Consider the following 14,338-nt stretch of genomic DNA (forward strand, 5'->3'; position numbering starts at 1 on the left):
TCTGTAGTTGGAAATGTTCTGAGGAGTAATGACAATATAACCCAATTGTGGCTTTCAAAGGCCAAAATGAACACTGTGTTCCCTTAATATTACCTGGTTCACCTGTCATGCTAAGTCATAATATAGTGAGGTTTGTTTGTTTGGCTTACTGTAATGTGCAAACCCATGCCAAAAAAGTCATAATTTACAAACTACCATGAGTAGTTACATCTTGACTGAAAGTGTCATCCCTTGCTCTCCGCATAGATAACATAGATACAGATATAAATCTTGATATTGATATACACAGGAGATTCACTACAGAAACTTCCACCTCATTCCTCTGTGGAAGTGTTTCTGAACAACTGTTCCAATGAACCAGCCACATCCTGTTCCAGATTACTACAAAATATAAGGGATTCAAGCAAATCAATTCAATCCTGCAACTCATTTTTACTCCTCCAACCAACCCCACTTGGCTCCCCTCAAAATGTCATTAAATATTCTGTGACCATTGAGTATACTCAATCCTTATTTTGTGGTTAATAAGAGTTTCCTTACTCCTTTGTGAGTTTTTTAAATATATCCTGCCCTCTAGTTAAACAACTTCAGAACTCACCTATGTTTATACCTTAACCTCATTTCTCTCTGGCTCTGTTTGGCTCTAGCCTGTCAGGAATAGTCTGTGATAGTTACCTGAAGGAATGATCATGCTTTCCTCTTGCATATAACAGACGTTTCATTTTGACTCAGGTTTTAGATTTTTTAAAACTCACAAAAATTTGTATGCAGCCAAATATAAATACCATGGTTGAATATTTTAGTAGAGTTTCAGGGAAAATGTAATGTTTTTAATAGTGAGACTGGAGATTAAAATCTCTCTGACAGATTGTAAAACTTCAACTATTCACACAATCCAGCAGATGCCAAAACAGGATCTGCCCTCCAAGGCCAAATAATAGCTTGAGATGGAGATATCTTTATTAGAACCATAGTACAGAAGTGGTTGTCAGTGGTGAGAAGAGACACGGTGTTGTCAAAAACTGAAAGGAAAAGAGATTTCTATGAGCTGATTAGTAAGCAGTTAACTTATTTTTACAATTTAAAACCCAAATTGTCTATGGTACAATGTAACTATACATATTTTAATCATTCATCTAATAGTGAATTAGGGCAGTATTGGAAGTTGAATTCTGATTTTCACATCTTGTAACAAAGGGCATTTGTAGATACAGTGATCTATTTTCTGTCTTCCAAACCTTCTGAATCCAGTTTTAAATATATGCAAGATCCATCTGTGTTGTTTTGTCTATTTTCAGATCCATGTGTCATCAGTGTGGGTATGTTTACAGGTCTGTGAATCTCTGGAGCGTTCAGAAAGCTTACTAGCCCATCAGTACTTCTTTGTATGACACAGAATGTTTCATTTCAAATTATTTTGAGCATGAAACTACCCATCTCAAGGGCAAAAATGTTGCTTCAAGTATGAGATGACTGTACTGAGTACGTTTGTGTTTTGAACTTGAAAAAGAGCATTTCAAACTTGGAGTAGCTCTGTTTCTAGTTCAAAATATTTCCTAAAAACTCAAAACAAACCATTCTGTGATCAAGGCAGAAGTTTTTGTACTCAAAAGCTACGGTTTTGCACTTGAGGCAGTCAAAAATGAAACTGTTTGCAAAACTCTAGTGTTTACATTTTCAGCCTGACTTCAGAGAATTGCCGGCCCACCAGTGCCTGCTTGGTAGCCAGTAAATGAGAACTAGCTCCTACCTCTCAGGTCTATGTCTCTCTTCCCCCTCTTCACAAAAATAAAAGATAATAAATTGCTAGTATTACCCTTGTTTCTGTGGTTGCCATAATGGAAACATTTTCATCTTCAGAAGTCCTAAAAGCTTTTGTGCTAGCTTTTGGGCTCCTTCACTTTATCGTGCCAGGATGCTGCTATGATGAATCCCAGGAGTTAGGAGGTGGGGAAACCAATCATCCTTTCCACTGACAACACAGACCATTCCCTCAATAACAAGGCAACCATACGCTGTTCTTTCATAGCAAGCATTTGCTACCTTGAAACAAAATTTCCTGATCCTGCATATAAACTGATAAACTAGAACAATGTAGGATGGATGCTCCCACTATCAAATGGCTTCTCAGTTGGCTAAACAATCATAGCCAATGCATGGTCCTAAATGGGTCTATGTCCACATGGAGGGAGATATGCAGTGGAGTATCTAAGGATTCTGATCTGGACCAAGTACTCTTCAACAACTTCCTAAATGACTGAGATGAGGGAATAGAAGGGAAACTCATAAAATCTGTGGATGACACAAAGCTTGGGGGATTGCTAACAGCTCAGAAGAAAGGCTCTAGGTTCAAAAGAATCTGGATAGACTTGAACACTGGGCCTTATCCAACAAAATTTTCTTCAGTGGTAAGAGATGAAAGGTTCTGCACTTAGGTAGGAAAAAACAGATGCACAGGTACAAGATGTACCTATCAGCCTTTTGTCAGGCTCTGAAGACCTGGCAGTTCTTCCAGGCTTTTGGGCCAGGTGAGCTCTGTTGATGTGGTTTTGTTTTGGAGTTTATTTAACCAGGTTGCCATGGGTTTATACTGTTACGATGGTTTTAATCTTTGTACGCCTCCCACCACCACTGCTGTAAGATGGGCAGTTCTATAAACCATTTAAATAAATATTTTTTTAAAAAAAATACCTGGCTCAACAACAGTACTTGGGAGAAAGATCCGTCCTGGTGGACCACAGATTAAACAAAAACCAGCAATGCACTGCAGCTGTCAAAAAAGCCACTGCAGTTTTGGGCTGTATCAACAGAAGTATCAAGTTCATGGGAAGCGATAGTACCGTTCTATGCTGCACTGATCAGACTGCACCTGCAATACCATGTCCAGTTCTGGCTGCCACAATTCAAGGACACTGAGAGACTGGAAAGAGTGCAGAGAAGAGTGACAAAGATGGTAAAGGGCTTGGAGGCTAAGCCCTATGCAGAGCAGTTAAAGGAACTTGATATGTTCAGCCTGAAGAAAAGAAGGCTAAGGGGATATATAAAGGGATGGTACGGGATGCGGTGGCGCTGCGGGTTAAACCGCTGAGCTGCTGATCGGAAGGTCGGCAGTTCGAAACCGCGCCGCGGGGTGAGCTCCCGTTGCTCGTCCCAGCTCCTGCTCACCTAGCAGTTCGAAAACATGCAAATGTGAGTAGATCAATAGGTACCGCTTCGGCGGGAAGGTAACGGCGTTCCGTGTCGTCATGCTGGCCACATGACCCGGAAGTATCTATGACAACACCGGCTCCAAGGCTTTGAAATGGAGATGAGCACCGCCCCCTAGAGTCAGACACGACTGGACTTTACATCAAGGGAAACCTTTACCTTTACTACAGGTGCCCTAGGGTAAGACAAGAGCTAATGGGTGGAAGCTTTACAGAGAAAGAACTAAGTTTGAAATAAGGAGGAAGTTCCTGACTGAGTGGTCTATTAAGCAGTAGAACAGCCTCCTGAAGTCATGGATGCTCCATCACTGGAGGTTTTCAAGAAAAGATTGGTTGGCCATTTGCTCAGAACGATAGGAAGATTCCTACACTAGGCAGGAGGTTGGAATAGAAGACCTCCCAGGTCTCTTCTAACCCTATGATTCCACGATAATGTCACTGATAACAGGGATGTTTCAAAATTGTATGCCCCAGGTCATGTGATCAGCACAAGGCTCGTCTCAAATGAATACCAGGCCTTTTCTCATCTAAACCACTTCAAATGTCCCTCTATTGTGAACACTTTCGCAATGGATGATAGAGAAATGGGATTTGTTTGACTCCAATTTGTATTACATTTTAACATATGAACTATGCCAGAGCAAATCTTTTTATAAGTGGTTAAATCGTTTTATAAGTGCATCACCATCCTGCTACTTCTTCCCCAGTCTAGGCAATGGATTTGTGATCCATATCTTTTTGATATCCCACCATTACTGTTACTACCACTTTCCTTTCTAGAATCTATGCAACCATCAATACCCTTAGAATTTCTTCTAGAAAAAGGTGCCTGCTCATATCCCAGAACTACATCCTGCTACCTGTCTCAGGTTCTCCAAGGTCTCTACTAATCACAATGAGCATATCCATTTTAATACCCATTTCAAAATGCCTTTGGTTGTTAATTAAAAACATTTTGTCTCTCTCCCTAAATCGATCTTTGCCATGGCTCATACATAAAGTTAGAGAGTCTGTTTGAGACCCTCAGGCCACCTTCCTGAGATGAATTATTTATAAAAAAAATACTACTAATAAAGGCAGGATAGAAAATTATACATACATACATACATACATACATTATACATACATACATACATACATACATACATATATATATCCCATGCAACATTAAGGCTGTTCTCTTCAGGGTCCTTCTCTCTGCAAAGAAAGTCCCGAATCACAATGCACCAGTAGATATACCATTAGTGCAACATGTCTAGAGATGCCAGGTTGACTATCATTTCTAAAATTCCCAACCAGCATGAGTAGAGTTCCAACACATCTTGAGACTGATATACAATATATTCAATAATGTTTGGGGAGTGGTAGTCCAGCACATCTGGAAAGCATCAGATTAGGGAAAGTTGAGCTAAATGAGAAATATATGCAAACATGCTTATTAACGGAAAGCCTTTAAGTGTAATTTTCAAGACAGAATAGGAGGAACCGTCAGGAAAAGAAAGGGAAGAATCAAGAACAAGGTTAACACAATCAACCTGGCCATGGCAGCAGAAATGCAAAGACATCACTGAGTAGCCAGGCTTAGAAAGCAAAGGTCTTAGGGAATAATGATCTGGCAAAATCATAAAGTAACACATCATTCCCTCTTCTTTGACCTTGTATATCTACCCATACATGCAATACAAATTGCAGTACGTATGAAAGGCCACTATCAGGCAATTTGTTCTCAGATAACTATGTGATTTTTGCCTCTGCATATATACCCATCATAAGGACACATAGGAAGAAAGTGTCAGATGGGGAAAAGAAAACACAGTGGTGTCCCAGTCATAGATATGGCTACAGCATTATCTTCTAAACTGGCCCAATATATTGTCCAGGTATCCACTGCCAAGATAATGCAGCCAAGTTCCTCTGCCTCAGGGTTATGTAACATGACACATTAAATATTACAATTCAACAGCAGTTTCTGGAGGGGACCAGGGACCAAAATATGGGCTTTAGGAGGCAACATAGATCCCTGCAACTCAGCTTGTGCATTGCTACTTTACATAATTTTGAAGCCAAGAAGGTTCCAGACGGCCTCTGCAATACGTTTCTGTGTATTCCCACCAGTTTTTAATCAATGCTGTAAAAAATATCCCAGGAAACTGGGCAGCAGGAGTCCATTTATTAGCATTCAAAATCCCCTTGTGGCACCAATTTCAGTGATGGGACTAAGGGATGGTAATAAAAGGAAAGCATGACTAGATATATATCTAGAGGTGAACTGTTGGGACTGGATTTATTTATTTATTTATTATTTTAATTATTTATTTTCTATCCCGCCTTAATTATTTTTATAAATAACTCAAGGCAGGGAACATACCTCATACTCCTTCCTCCTCCTCTTTTCCCCACAACAACAGCCCTGTGAGGTGAGTTGGGCTGAGAGAGAGGGACTGGCCCAAGGTCACCCAGCCGGCTTTCGGGCCTAAGGCGGGACTAGAACTCACAGTCAATGTCTCTTTCCTTTATGGCTGTCACTGATAAATACAAGAAACTGTTCACATTAATCTGCCTAATCTCTAAGAATTCATGCAGGCCAGCAGAGAGAAAAGAGGACTGATGCTCAGATCACACTTGAGCCCTCTAGATGGATTTGAATTTGGCCTCTGTACCCAGCCCATTAATGCAGGAAGCTTGTCACAGGGACTACCATAATGCAAAAACGAGAAAGCACTCTTCAGAAGATACATTAAGAGCCAACTCGAACAGAGGTACTATAGAACAAAGCAGGCAAAGAAGGATCTTCCTGAAGCTCAATGCATCTGCTCCAAGTATCTTACTGCCTATGCGAATAAGAAGGATGGACTAATTCTCTGGTCGTTCTCTGGTCCTTGCATTTATTCTACAGCCTGGCCCACAAACAAGGTAAGATGGTTCACCTTAAAAGCTTTTGAAACCTTTCTTGCTAACACAGTGCCTCCTCTGGGTGTGTGTACATGGGGAGAGGGGGCGAAACCTAGACAAACCGCCATAACGCTAAACCGGGAAGGAATTTTTCAGAAGACCCATTAACTGTTTAAATAACATACTGAGGCAAGCACACTGCTCTGCTTGCAACATCTCAGGACAGAAGCGCTCCCAGAGAGCTTGGAAGGAGAGCTTCGAGACGTGGTGAGAAGTTGGCGAACTGTGCTCGGAACAATGATCGCTGTTTTAGAAATCAACAGAAGCGCGACGAAGGAGGAAAAGCCAGCAACCTCTGTACCGCCGCCAGTTCCTCATCCCAGTGGCTTTCAGAGCAGATTCGCATCATCAGACAGAAAGACAAAAAGCAGCCCGAACCACAATGTTGTTGTAAGACACAAAGAGTCAGAATAAGCCGTTCTTACCTTGGCTTCGCATTTCTTGTGACAGGACAGCTTGCAACCTGTGCAGAAACAGAAACAAGGGGAGCGGGGTTGGGGAGGGGAAAGGGAAAGGGAGGGAGGGAAGGAGGGTATGAAAGAAGAGGGAAATTAAAATCAAAACTCTTGCCTTCCAAAGCAAAATGTGCAAGAACTGGGGAAGGAAAGGGGCCTCACCCGGGAAAAACGAAGGCCGGGCAAGAAGCAACCGATGAGCAAAATCCCCCCCTTCCAATTTTTTTTAAGCAACCAACATCGAGAAGAACAACAATGATCAACAATAACAAGATCTGAAAACTACGTTCCAAAAGGAGCTGCTTCCAGGTTTTTTGAAGGGCTCTCGCAAGGAGGGGGGAAAGAGCTACATACACCGCGTGTGCAGGAGGGAGGGGAGGCAGAAAGAAGGGGGGAGAGTACCCTCGCGGCACGCTGGCACCTAGCCAACGATAGCCCAGGCTGCACAGGTACAGCCCGAGCACGCCAGCCCGCTCCGACAGCTCCAATCCTGCAGATAATACTAAGCACATTGTTCGGGAGCTGCTTGCCAGCCCACTGCGCTGTCAGAGGCTGCCCTGAGGCTATGCATTTTTCCCCTTTTTCCTCCCCCCACACCCTTTCGTGACTAAACTTTACACACACACACACACACACACACACACCAGTAGGCTGAGCCCTCCCTCTCTTGGGGAGTCAAGTTTCTAAGTCATTAACTCAGCAAGAATGTTGAAAATGTACAGGCAGTGCTCCCCTCCTTGGGAGGCAGCATCACTTTTCGAGTGTTATGGATTCGGAACAGGACCAGAAAAAGAGAGAGAAAGAAAAGAGGGGCATTGTTCTTCCCCTCTCAAAATCTAGGTTAGAAAACAAAAAAGATGACTTACTCAGCCCAATATTCTCATCTGAAACTATTGTGTAAGCGGGGCAAACAGAAAACAAAGCTGCAACTTGTATGTTATTACAGAAGTTATTTCCGTTTAAAAGGAAGGGGGCGGTGGTCTTGTAATCTGTAATCTCACAGAAACCTTTATACATGATTGCTCTTCCTATTTTAATAAAGAACTTTGGACAAGGGAACAGGTCTGCCCCAAACAAGCCACTAACAAACTCATGTTCTGGAGTCCTAAATTATCTACGAAATCTTCCATAACACAAACTGGGAGTTCCAGTAACACAGGAAGTTCACAGATTTTCCCCCACCTTCACCAGCCCTCCCCAATACTCACAAAAAGCTCTGAGCATCAGAACTCTCTGACATTCCTCTGAATGGGGATGGAGCGATTGACTTAGTAACTGAATTACAATCCCTGATCAGAAACTCCAGAAAAGTCCAAGGGCACAATGTGCAGTATGACTTCCCAATAAATTCAAGTCACTTTAACTCTGGCAAAATTGGATACACTAATTTGTTGGGGAAGAATCATCATTTGATTACTACAGCAGGCCCTAGCTAAACAAAGGAACAAACAAATATTTGTGCTAACCTTTCTGGGTGACTGTCAGACAAAAATACCAGACATATTTATTTTTTTCTTACAAGGAACATTAGCTAAGTGATCACTAGGTATCCCCCTAATGACAATACATAGCATGACAATGCATGGGCACTCTCTCCACCTGCCTTTCACTGTTTGGATCTATGCACATCCCATACGCATTTGACAAAACCTGCCTTCAGGCAAGGTCAACATAAGGCCTGAAGTGGGTGAACTGTGTGCAAAGCCCTCAGGAAGAACCCCCCAAAACCAGGAAGATACATCTTCCACCGGTAGAGTTTCTGCCTGATTTTCAGAGATCCCCTTACCCCACAGGCTGCCTCACTTCATCCACACTCTTAAGGTGGGTCTGGCAACCTTCGGAAAGGCTTTTCAGGAACCCCTGGAAGCTATAGGGATTCCACACATTCCTTTCTACCAGTGCAGTGCTGGATGCTACTCCAGTTTGAAGGCATTGAGCCAGAAGTTCAAATAAACAAGTTAAATGTTAAAGAACTAAGTAAGTTTTGGACAACCCCTGTTAAAGGGAAAGCAAGTTTTGTACTGCAAGCTTCCCTGGCATCTGCATGCCATATAGGCATTGTCACTTCCTGTTGCCACCCCTGAACTGGTCTCTGCTCAGGAAAGATGAACAATGAATGAAATACAGTAGGATTTTGTCTCAAAGACTACACTTCCTTATGGATACAGCATGGTGACCCTGGGCCAGTCCCTCTCTCAGCCCAACTCACCTCACAGGATTGTTGTTGTGGGAAAAATAGGAGGAGGAAGGAGTGCTAGGTACATTCCCTGCCTTGAGTTATTTATAAAAATAATAAAGGCAGGATAGAAAATTAAATAAATAAATAAATAACCAATAATTAAGCATTAGCTCTACTAGCATCCTTTTTTTAAATAAGAATTTTATTAAGTTTCAAGCAAAGATGAAAGCTACAAAAAACAAAAAGCTACAAAGAAAAAAAAAAGAAAAAACTAAAAAAAAGTGTGGAAAGAGCCTTTTTCTTAAAAAAATCAAACAGCCCAACTGCCCCCCTCAAAAACTCCAACTTCTCTTCACAAGACCTCCCATACACAATAACCCATTCTCTTTCATGGCATTCCATCAGAAGATCAATTTCTCTTATGGCTTGCAACTCAGTCTCTCCCTTTAACTTCTTCAATTCGACTATCCAATCTTCATCCCGCATTTCAACAGAAGTCCTGATCTCACTCTTAGAAGAGGCATTTCTGTTGCTGTAAAATTCCTCAGTTTCATCCACGACATCTCCAACCAGATGACACATTTTAGACCTCATATTTTCCACAATGTCCTGAATGCCTTGCATAAAAACTTGATAGGAATCAGAAAGAATCTGTTTAAAATCTTGGTGGAAGTCAGAGAAAGTCTGTTTAAAATCCTCCATGTTTCAAGCAGTAGATTATGGTGCCCCCTAGGAGCTTAACCAGTGAAAGTCAAAGATCTGAAAAAATTCTGGAATGTGTATACATAAGCGAAAGTGAGATGTGCAGACAATTCCCTAGGGAAAGTAGAAACAGAAAACTAAAAGTTCAGAACAGCCAATTCAATGTGCAGGAAAATGCTAATATCTTCAAATTTAATACAAAAATATTAACAGGAAGACCTGTTAATTCACTCTCAATCCTCCTTAATATTTGGATGGAAAACAAAGTCCAAAACTTAAAAATATTTTTTTTAAAAAAATTGACCCCAAAAATAACGATAAGCACCAAGAGAACCCACTTCTCCTTGCTGTAGAAAGCCTCTCTTAGGGTACATATACTTAAAAGAAATATAAATTGGGTGATTTAGAAATGGGGGGCTGGTCTTAGTGTCCCTTTAAGGCTACAGCACAGCTTGGAAAATGGTGACCTCCCAGCCTCCGGGCTGCTCTTACCAGTCGAGCGCAAAAGCTGTTTGCGATCTTCTGGCTGCAAGCTGCTGTCTGAAGGACAGATGGGGGGATTCCAGGTGTTTTCCTTTTTCCGGAAAAACACTCTTGGGCTTCAGGAAAAACCTGCCTGAGCCCAAAAAAACTGCCGTGTTGTCAGTTCTGCCCACTGAGCCCACAGGCACAGCTGTTTTGTCCGCCATGTCCCCACTGGAAGTCAGCTCTACTAGCATCCTAACACTCCTATTTTATTGCTTCCTTTAAAATAATTGCACTGCCAAAGACTGTTGCTTCGCTGTCAAAGTTTGATAACACAGTCTAGGATGAATCTGAGGGACATGCATCAATAGATTGTTCTCTGCAATCCTACAGATGCCACTTTATCTCAACTGTATGAAAAAGGTAAAAACATATTTTCATCTGTTTTTGAAACATCCTTCTAGTTTAAAAATAAAGGAGAGGAAAGAGATTTATAGAGGTTTGTAATATACAGTACATTCTAGCTAAATATCCATTACTGTGATTCTGAGAAACCTCCAATAATGATGGAGAGATTTGGTTTTTCTTTCAGTGTCCTTTTTAGCAATTGCTGATTTTCGGAGATTCCCTATTTGATGCCAAGTGTCATTGCATTTGGTCTCACTGGCAACTTTCCACTTATCTATGAATTAAGTAACCAATTAAATAACCACAGAGTTGATTCAGATTCCAGTGGGATATGTGTAAATAAATAAATAAACCTGGCAGCTCTTTGGGCATGGCTTCCAATTGGTTCAACAATTTATGCACCCTATACAGTGAAATCCAAGACTGCCTCTTGGCTGGTGGGTTCCATGGTCTATAGTTCTAGGACACAGATTTTCAGGGTATTTAGAACAGGCATCTCTTTTGTCATTATTTGAACACACGTTGTTCATTTGCCATAAAGGTAATGAAAGTCACCCATTCCCTCAACTCTGTCTTCTTTAAATGTGTTCATTCATTTTTTTCCTCTTTCTCAAAAGCAAACCTGAGCATTTGAGTCAAGGACATAATAACACATCTTTGATTAAATTATCTCAGGGGACATAGTTATTTGCAGCAATCCTATGAAAGATTTGCTTCTTTAAGCTTGCATAGTTGTTTGATATTGTGGCACGGTAGATAGTGGCCCTGTGCCCGTAAAACATGTAACTGAGTCAGAAGAGATGTTGTAGGAACACCAAAAAGGAGTTAATTATCCAGTCAACTAACCCCTGAGGGGTTAAATTTAACACCCAAAGGTCAAGTCCTTCACAGAGCTAAATCAGTCTCATCTACTCAGTCTTGTGGGAACATCTAAATCCAGTCAACTGAACCATTTTCCACACATAAGCCACCAAGAAAAATGTTCCTTTATAAAACTTTACATTATGTCTGGGCAACAAAGAACATACCACCTAAACATTGATTGGTTGCAGTGCCCAATCCCTGCCTACTATTGCTTGTCTGGCCAATGCAGAAGAAGCTAGAAATATCATGCAGCTCTTCCAATGCTCTCCTTGAATGAAGACTGATGAGATGCTGGGAACTTCCTAAAGAAAGTGGATGGGGGCTTTGTGTTCCCGACCATAATTAGTTGGAATCCAGTAAACATCTCTGAGTGCTGGCAAAATGGCTGGTAAGGGGATTTGACTGAGTAAGTGGCTGACATGGCTAGGTATGTTGTGATAACAGGGCCAAAGTGTGGTATCCCCATTATGACATTTCCTGTCCTTCCTATACAGCTTATATCTCCTTACCTCTTTCTGTAACTCTGCATTTCTATTATAGTCACTATATGTAACTTCTCTTTTAAAACCAGGCACCAGCTGACTCATCTTGAATTCTTTTTGCTCACCTTTGAGACAATGCTGTAGTGTGACGTTCCACAGGTGCATTTGTATAAAGCACCAGGAAGAGAGTTTAACTTCAATAAAATGTCCAAGGCAAGCAGAAGGCTTGAAGCACATCCCCAAATACCAAAGCATAACTGCAATTCTATGGGGATGCTACAAATACATAATATATGGCCCACAAGCAATAGGAGGTGTCCTGACAAACAAGTCACATTCCCATTCACAAGGAAGCGAAAAGAAAAAGAAAGACGAGCTGAGACGAGACAAACCAAGTCAAGTCAAGTCAAGTCAAGAAGCAGAGGGAGTTGGAGATGAAGGAAGAGCACTTCTTGAGCCAGGGAAGGTAGGATAACCATGGCTGCTCCAGCCATCCCCTGAACTGATGCTCCTGCTAGGAACACTTTATAGCTTCTTTCTCTGGGAAGGAGACCTCTTTTGCCAGTTTAGACCACTATATTGATGATACAAAGCCTCATTTTTAAGAAGAGCTACAAAGGGTGTGTGTGTCTGTGTGTAAATTTTCCTTCCCTTTTTTCTCCTCTTTGTTGTTATTCTTTGAAGAACTGGAAAAATTGCGTGTGGGGGGGCGGGGGGGTGTTACGCAATATTTTATTTTAGAATGATGATTAAAATGCTTGTGACAAGTTAGTCATATACTGAAGCTATAGCTCATAAAAATAAATAGGGTGAAACATGGACAGTATGTGAATGGAAGGCCACGTATTCAGTGGCGTAAATTAGAATGGGACGTAAAAAAAAAAAAGTCCAGCAAAGGCAATGGCAAAGCACTTGCATGCTGTCACCAAGAAAAATCCATGGACGTGTTCGTGAAGTCATCAAGAGCTGAACTCAACTCAACGGAGACTTGATTTCACTCCTGCAGAACTACAGAGATCTTTTCCTGCTTGAGATCATTCCATTCCCATGCTGAGGAGGGAGAACCTCTTTGCAAGTACCAGATTCCCATCAGCCTCCAGGGGACACTGCCATTATCTCAGAAGGAGGAAGGAAGAATGAGACAAGGCCTTCTTGGTTTGAAAACTCCCTTGAGCGAAACAGGCAGCAGTCAATATATCCTTGGAGAGGTTAGATTACAAATGAGAAACCAGGCTGCTCTCCCTGCTTCTTGATGAAAATTAAAGAAGTCTGAAGGTTTTGGAGTTGGGAGGAACTTTCCTCCTCCTTCTGTCCACCCTAGAGACCCACAAAAACACAGAACAGCACAAAGGAGCTAAACAAAAGCACTTTAGGCTTATGCTTTCTATGGAAAGGAAGGAATTCTGAATTTAATATATTATACTCTATCTCAGTGCTATTAGTATATCTTATTACATTTGTCAATTAGAATTGAGTTCTTACAGATCCAGATTTTCAGATCAAAATCACCCCCATGACTTTTAAAAAGAGCTAGCGTTTAAAATCTCATATACCAACTCTGACTGTTGAATGTTGAAGGTACACACAACACATTTTATGCTGCTAACGTGGCAAAGTGAAATTAAATCAGCAAAGGGATTAAAAGAAATTATTTTCAAATTGCCAGTTTATATCCCCCCCCTTGGTATAAAAATTTCTGAAAATTGTACACACTTTTGGGTTACCTGGCACTGCTGCCAAACTGCTACATTTCATATATCACCAGCCTAAGCTTAGGAAGGACCCAGACTGAGACCGTTTTGTCCAGAAAGGCCAACTCTAAACCGCAGATTGGGTTGGTTTGGGATTTGCATAACTCAGGCATTGTCTTTGGTAAATCATGGCACAGCATATATTTATTCAGTTCTGGTTTCTTCAATAAATCATGGTAAGCATGCTAAGGCTTAGAGTGATATTTGAACCTTGGGCTGGGCTGGCAAAAAAACAGAACAAAGAGTAAATTGCAGGAGGGGGGAAAGCTAATCATTCTCATGCAGATCCCCCCACCATTTAAAAGTAACCCTACTGAAGTCAATGGGTTACTTATACATGTAAGAGTTTACTTTACAACTATATTTCGAGCTTGGTAAAGCCCACTTCTGCAACCCTTGCCTTATGGACAGGCAAAATAAGACAGGAATATAGCACTGTATTATGCGTCATGTAGAACCACCATTCCAATTCTTTTTCCAGATGATCAGAAAACAGCAATGCTTTAGCAATGGTCTCAGCAACTAGCAGCTGCTCCTGCCAGCTGTTCGCCAGATTTGGGCTTAAAGGGCCACAATTGCCAATCCAAGTTTTAGGTTGCTGTATAGAGAAAAGCTAGAATGCAACTCTGTTTTCATCAGCTCGGCAGTCAAACAGCAACTTGTCCTCAAATGATTTAGTGTTGAGTGTTTTTCATGATTTTAAGGGTTGGGTTCCTAGTTTTGCTGTGATGAAGAAGCAGCCCAGAACCTCCACCCACTGTGGCTTAGTAATAAATAACATAGATAAACAAATTTTTGTAGCGTTTTTCTTGGGGTTGGGGTTTGCTTCTAGTAACATTAGAAAATGTCACTGATATAATATGGGATGGGTCTG

The 14,338-nt window shown here is 41.3% G+C and overlaps 1 protein-coding gene across 4 annotated transcripts in view; it reads right to left on the minus strand.

Annotated features, from left to right (window-relative positions):
- The window catches only part of TNS1 (tensin 1), a 249,366-nt gene that overhangs the window by 214,884 nt on the left and 20,144 nt on the right, over window positions 1–14,338 (minus strand). For 2 of the 4 annotated variants that reach the window (XM_063288856.1, XM_063288857.1), the window contains exon 2: window positions 6,584–6,621. The gene's annotated coding sequence lies outside the window, so the exon portion shown is untranslated. Of the gene's footprint in view, window positions 1–6,583; window positions 6,622–7,015; window positions 7,137–14,338 lie in introns of those variants that run through there. The other 2 variants (XM_063288846.1, XM_063288853.1) reach the window with 2 other exon arrangements.

Source organism: Candoia aspera, chromosome 1 (genome assembly GCF_035149785.1).
Source record: "Candoia aspera isolate rCanAsp1 chromosome 1, rCanAsp1.hap2, whole genome shotgun sequence".
Lineage (NCBI taxonomy): Eukaryota > Metazoa > Chordata > Lepidosauria > Squamata > Boidae > Candoia > Candoia aspera.